The 6,795-nt window shown below is 40.9% G+C and overlaps 1 non-coding gene across 1 annotated transcript; it reads left to right on the top strand.

Moving 5' to 3' along the window:
• Positions 1-218: 218 nt before the first annotated feature.
• Positions 219-403, top strand: LOC125630725 (U2 spliceosomal RNA). Its single transcript, XR_012666655.1, has one exon. It is a non-coding gene; the product is annotated as a U2 spliceosomal RNA (small nuclear RNA).
• Positions 404-6,795: the final 6,392 nt, after the last annotated feature.

Below are 6,795 nucleotides of genomic sequence, written 5' to 3'. Positions count from 1 at the left end.
AAAAGGGGAGGGGGAATGGCATTCTATGTCAAAAATGGCCTTACTTGTTTCCAAGTCACGGATAAGCATTCAAGACCAAGTGTAGTATCTCGGCCTTTTGGCTAAGATCAAGTGTAAGTAGTCTCTTGGCCTATCTATGGCGTATCTAAGGCCGTGATCAAGTGTCTTGATGTTTTTGGTCTTTTGGCCTTGAGATGAAAACTTTGTCTGTGTCTCTTAGACCTTGAAGTGAAAAAATTATCTAAGTTATATCTGTTCCTATCAGTTTAATATCTGATACGTCCTTTATCTGAGGACTATATATTAAATGGATTTTTGGAACAGGGAGTTGGAATAAGAGCTTGCTCCATCCACTCCACGCATCGACCTGGTATTGTAGTAAAAAAAGATCATTTTTTCCAAGTTACAGATCAATGTCCCAACGTTAAAGCATGAGATTGAGTATTAACTGGTGTTTGCTACAAACCACCAAATCACACTAAGGAACAAGATGACTGCCTCCTTATGCACCTATATATAATGCCTAGGGAAAACGCTGTGTGATCATGGGAGACTTCAATTTGCTGGAAGTCTCGGGCTGCCAGGACTAAAACATCCTTGGAAATTCTAAACATTGTAGATGACAATTTCTAACTCAAAAAGCATTGCAGCCAACAAGGACCGGGAGGCGGGGGATTCTTTTACTTTCCTTCTTCTTTTTAGGTTTCTTTCCCCTTCGGTTGTTTTCCATTTGTATAAAACTAGCTGCATCAGATTCCATAACGTGTTCACTCACTGTTCTACTTCTCACTGTGAAACATTTCTGCATGGAGGATGGTATATAAAGTCAGTTACATTGGAATGCATTAAAGTTTTATTAAGGAGGCACACTATCTTGAAAATTGCTCTCATACGAGTGAGAACCAGCCCAAAATCTAAGTGTCTTCCTAGTCAGCTAGAAATGCAGCCTCCATATACGCAGGAGTTACTGTGGCAATGTGATGCTTTGTATCTTATGGAACAAAAGCATAAGAAAAGTACACCAATTAGAAATTGACTCTTGCCTGCATGCACACAACAGAACAGAATTTGGCTTGTAATCTATGACTTTTTTTATTTTTTTAAAGATGATTGTGGTACATTAAACCAGCCTGGTGTGCTTCTGCCTATGTAAGTTTAGTAAGGATTCAACTGTTTGCCTAGAAGAAGGGTCAAACAAATCAGTCCCATAGGAGTCAGCTAAAGAAAGAGGATGCAAATCTTGATTGGTGGTGCTTACAAGGTCAACATTCCCAAGTATAAAAGCACTGAATTCCCCCTTTCTTTTCTCCCTGCCAATGAGAGTGGGGCATGTTAGCCATAGTGCACGTTCACCGTGTTCAGAAAAGATTGTAAGTACTGGCCTCCCTGAATGAAAAACAGTGTGAGGTTAAAACATAGAATTTCCATAAAGCTACAAAGGAAAACAAATATGAAAGGATACAGGAGAAGGCAGAATATTTTTTGAATGCAGCAAACAGAACTGAGGTTCTAAATAGTGGGGGTGTCATAGAAAACTCACCTGGAAATAGCCCTAACAAGTTTTTTGGGCTTTTCTAATGAACCCCTGAGGGAAGACTAAGAACATAACATAAATGGGTACATTTGGGAGGACTGAATGAATATCAGTGTGACATCTGAAGTGCTCTGCCTCCAAAAACAGCCAGCTGCAGAGGGAGCTGCCTGGCTCAGAGTGTTGTAAGATCACTTCTTTCCCATATTCAATCCATTGGCCAGTGTCATCCAACCAACATCAGATATACACTATTGTCGTGGTAGAATACACATGCTGGGTGACAGATATCAAAGTGGTGCAGAAGTACAGGTAATTTTCCGGTGGCTCCCTAAACACCAGTATTAAGAACAAAAAATTCAGAGTTAATACTCAGAACTGTAGAGCTAGAACTATATCTGCTTTAAACTTAGGGAGACTGGTCAGTTGCCTGGGGACTAATTTCTAAGATTGTAGAGAAACCACTGTATGGTGGGTGAGGGCATGTTGCTGAAGGATCAGGATCATGTGTGCCACTGGGAGGCAGTACCAGGTCAGATTTTCCGCACTGAGTGAAATCCAACTTCCCTTTTCTTCCTGTGCAAGAAACCAAATCCCCACTGTAAACTATCACACTAATGCATGACCAACATGAGTATCCAGCAGCCAAACACGCTCATGCTATTAAGCAAATTTGTTCCTGTCTTGCCTATTCCAACTTATGACTCCAGGCAACTAATATTCTTTCCCTCTTTCTTACTACTTTAGTACATTGCAATCTCTTGTTTAGCACTCTCAAGAGAGATACGTTCTAGTTATACTATACATTTATAATTGGAGTTGTACTTAGAGGGTATTATTTTATAATCTACTACTGGGTCTAAAAAAATTCCAAGACTGGTCCCTAGTATTCAATGAATAACAAGGAGAGAAACCTTTCAATGTAATAGACCTTAAAATATTCTAATATAAATTACAGGATAAAAATTGGAGTGCAAAAATAATCCAGTCTGTTAATTCTGTTAACAAAAAGACTTATAGAATGATTTAAAAAAATTTTAGTTTCATGAGTTGATAAAATTTACTATTTCAATTCTTTTTTCCTTATTGTTTCTACTGTATCTATGTCTGCATGTTCCACTCCTCAGAAGAGTTAATATAGGCAGACCATAAAATATAAATTTTATTAACATCCGTGGCACTCAGATGAATTCCCGTGACCAAGTGTTAATTAGCCTTGACATTTAATTTCTGGCTCTCAGGCTAACCCCCACATCTTCTCCCACATTTCCTATGAGCTTCCATTCTTTTAGCAGAGCAAGCAGCTGTTATTTCCCAGGAGAGCTACTAACCCCCTGGAGTCATTACAGTTACACACTCCATGCATTTCCCATACAAAAATAAAATATTGATGAATAATTACTACATTTAAATTTACAGGATGCTTTCACTGTAGTTGGAAGTGATTTTACCTATTTGACAGTCTCCTCTCCCTCTTCTGGATTTTTAGATTCACCATCTTCAGATACCTCCTCTTCAGGCCAATAAAAAGCCATTTTCGGTCATTAGAGTATCAGCTTCAATTTCAGTGTCATTTAAGTTTTGTCAAAGTATCTAGTCAATGTGCTGCTTCATTATCTCCCCTGGAACCACTAAGCATGTGGGTCACTGAGCCTGATGATAGCCTGAGAATACATTTCTCATGTCCCTTTTTCACAGAGGGTAACTGACACTAAATTCAAAGGGTTAATTTATAAAAGGCTCAGTAGTGGTCCAAGCAGTGCCCTCCCTTCATGATCTGATCACCCAAAGAGAGTCTGTTCTGATGAGACCTTCCACAGAGGTGGCGCTTCTATGGAAGCTAACAAAAGGGAACTCTCTCTTTTTGCCTTGTGCAGAATCCCTTAAATCCAATACCATCATATGCTTCATAAATGAAAGTGTTATTTTTCTAATGCTTCCAGACTAAGTACTCAAACTGATGCCATTTAAGAAATAAAAGAATATAGACATTCCCTGGAGAGGAAAAAAGGCTAAAGGATAGCCTACTTGGGAAAGCGAGGCTGGATTATACTTTGAGAAGAGAGTTTGAGGACATATGAGAAAAATCGAGAGTAGATCACTTAGTACAGAGCAAGGAGATAAAGGGCTGTGTTCCCATCCATGGGTCAGCCCACCGATGTTTCCTTTGCTAAAGGCCTTGTGACACAGTGTAACATGGCAGGTATCCGGACCTAAGAGCCCTCCCAAACTGCTCTGGACACCTTTTGATTTGGTCTCATCTCTGTGAGTATTATTTGTTACCTTCCCCCAAAGACCATCACAATCCTGTGCACTGCAACAAGTCTATTTGAGCTTTTCCTAATCCTCAGCCCTTTCTCCAGGAAGAGGGTGTGCTCTCACCACCCTAAGACCTTTCTTCCTCTAGTCTCTACTAACCTTCCCCCCTGTGCACTTCCTTCCTGTGCTTTTAACTAGCATGCCTAGCTGGGAAGGGTGTGCTGGGGGGAATAATTAGCTCACCAAATCCCAGTCCACTTAAGCAATTAAGTACTTTCCTCCTCCACCAGGCCTTTCCTGGTGGAACTAATTAATGCTTAAGTGAGCAGAGTGCTGGGTCAGCTACTGGTTCTCGGCACTCTGTCACACATGGGAAAACGTAGATAAACCTGAGTTCTAATGTTTGTTACGGACCGACTGACATATGTAGTTACACAAAAATTACAGCCTCCCAGTCCCTGATCCTGCAGGTGCTTCTATACATGCTTAGCTTTATGACCATGAATAGCCCCATTGAGATCATTACTCTAGATTGTAAAGTTAACTATGTGCATGTGTGCTTGTAGGGTCAGGGCCCCATGATCCATTCTTGTAATTTATGCACCCATGTACCTTATCTGAGTAGCTCCATTGAATGCAATAGGGCTGAGCAATTATACACATGTGTAACTTTACTTGCAGGGTTGGCCTCTAAGGTCCCAGTCGTACAACTGTATTCACACAAGCAGACTCCTGTACCCACATTGATCCATTTTCAAGACCAGGAACTAGTGAAGCTGACAAACCCTCGATGAAGAGTTGTCTCAGATCAGATCAGATTTAATGTGTGGGTGTACTGGGTTTGGAGCAGGGATGTTTGCAGGTTTATTTTTGGACACTGATATTTTGGTTATTACATAAGGTGAGGGTCAGGGACTTTAAAAAAATTAATCATAAATTTTATCAATTAAAAAAATTCAGTTTTCCTAAGTTCTCCTTTCCCTCCTGGTTACAAGGAAAGTGCCAACTCTGTTCATAGCTGCCAAGGGGGGTAGCTCCATGTGTTACCTTTTGTGCACATTAGTTAATAGGCTATTTGCATCTGAACATAAAATTCAGCTTATGGTCAATAGATGCTGCTCCTAACAGCAGCAGAACATGGAACTTCACAAAATTTGGTTGCTAAGAGTCTGGTTACATGGACAACTTTAATTCTGGAATTTCCTAAATTTGAAGTAATTAAATAATATTGCATCTAATTTAATTTATCATTGGACTTCCCTATTAATAATGCAGAGTTGTTGTTTTTTAACTATAGCAATTTAAAATATTTTTTTTTAAAAAACCAAGTATCAGAAGTACATAGCTTAAGGAAGCATCCTGTATTGTCAGGCAGATAGGTCTTTTTCCATCTCTAGCCTCAGAGGGAGACCAAAAGGAGGGATTCTGTTATGAAAAGATTAAAAATAAAGCTCAGAAAGGGAACAGTCCTTTAGCCTTCACAAGGGCGTTACTGTACTATTATGAATCCCAATGCTGGAAAAAGGTGGACATGTGATTCAGACATTAATAAGATAAGGATATTAAAGAGGTATAGTTGCATCAAGCCAGTGTCAGTGTTAATTTATGGGTTTTCACACCCTTCCTCACCATTTATGTCTTATACCTCCCACATGAGACTTTTTCACAATTGAAAAAGGTGCTCCTTTGCTCCAGTTTTACACATTTCTGTGATAGTAAATACTATATTGCTGATGCTAGTATGACAATGATTTATACATTTGTTAAAACTTCCTAAGTTACAGTACTTAAGAATACTGTAAAGGACATTTCCTATACAGTGGATTCTGCCTAATAGCAATGTGTCTGTTGACAACTTTTTGGTTCACAGCACTTGGCTGGGAACCAATCCTGTCCCATTGACTTTAATGTTCATGGGGTTTGGCTATTGGCAATGGCATGCCACCTATTAACAAAATGGTTTGCAAGAACGTCTCCAGCAGCACGCAGCTTTGCAAGGCTGCAGCCAGGGAAGGAAGTGCTGGGATGTGCCTTCCCAACTGCAGCCCCACAAATCTGCCTGTGCACAGGGACCACATAGGAAGTAAGGCTACGGGAAGGGCAGTAGCAGGGTAAGAGCCCGATGCCAGAACAGCAGGGTACCTCTCCCTGCTCTCTCCAGTCTGTGCCCTGATGGGGGGTTGCACCCAGAGAAGGCAGTGCTGGGATGTGCTGAGCTCCAGCCCCCAGAGTGGGCAGGGAGAGGTACGGTGCAGCCCCACAGGCCCCCTGCTCCCCAGTAGAAAGCCCCAGCATCTGGGCTGCAGCCCCCTTCCTGCTGCTGCCCTGCCCACAGGCAGGTTTGTGGAGCCTCAGCCATGGAAGGCATGTCCCAGCACTTCCTTCCTTGGCTGCAGCCCCGTAAACCTGCCTTGTGCTTGTTAGCACCTGGTTAATGGCAGCTTTTTGCTGGCAACCAAAGGTCTGCTAATAAGCAGAATCCACTGTATTCAGGCATTATCCCGAATTAACCTTTCAGTAAGAGAATAATGAAACAGTATCAAATAGGAGTCCCAGGAGATCTTAGTCTAGATATTCCTGTAAAGGAAAATTTATACTTGATCATTTGAGAGTTATTCATGCAAATTGTAGTGTTAGGTTAGTTACCCTTTGCCAAATAACCCTTTGCTAGAAGTCTGAACTTCTATACAAGAGAGGATTGTGCAGTCTGTGGACACATTTCTCTATACGATACCTTCTCTAGAGATTAAGAATGAAGAAAGGAAATGTCGATTCTGCTTCTGTCTGTTCTTCAGACATGATCACCCCAAGTATGACAATTCCAACCCTGATGCATTGTCTATTGCAATAGTCCCTCAGTTCAAGGAGATACTGACCAACTTTTAATGAGTGTTTCTGGCTATTATTGTGTAATATAGAGCCACTCCAGTATTCTGATCCTTGTTCCAGAGTACAGAATATGCCTTAAACATTTGTCCAGGGGATGCTGTAAGTTCTATACTTTG

This window comes from Caretta caretta, chromosome 1 (genome assembly GCF_965140235.1).
Source record: "Caretta caretta isolate rCarCar2 chromosome 1, rCarCar1.hap1, whole genome shotgun sequence".
Classification (NCBI taxonomy): domain Eukaryota; kingdom Metazoa; phylum Chordata; order Testudines; family Cheloniidae; genus Caretta; species Caretta caretta.
The sequence above is the reverse complement of the archived record's forward strand: the minus strand, read 5'-3'. Positions and strand labels throughout refer to the sequence as shown.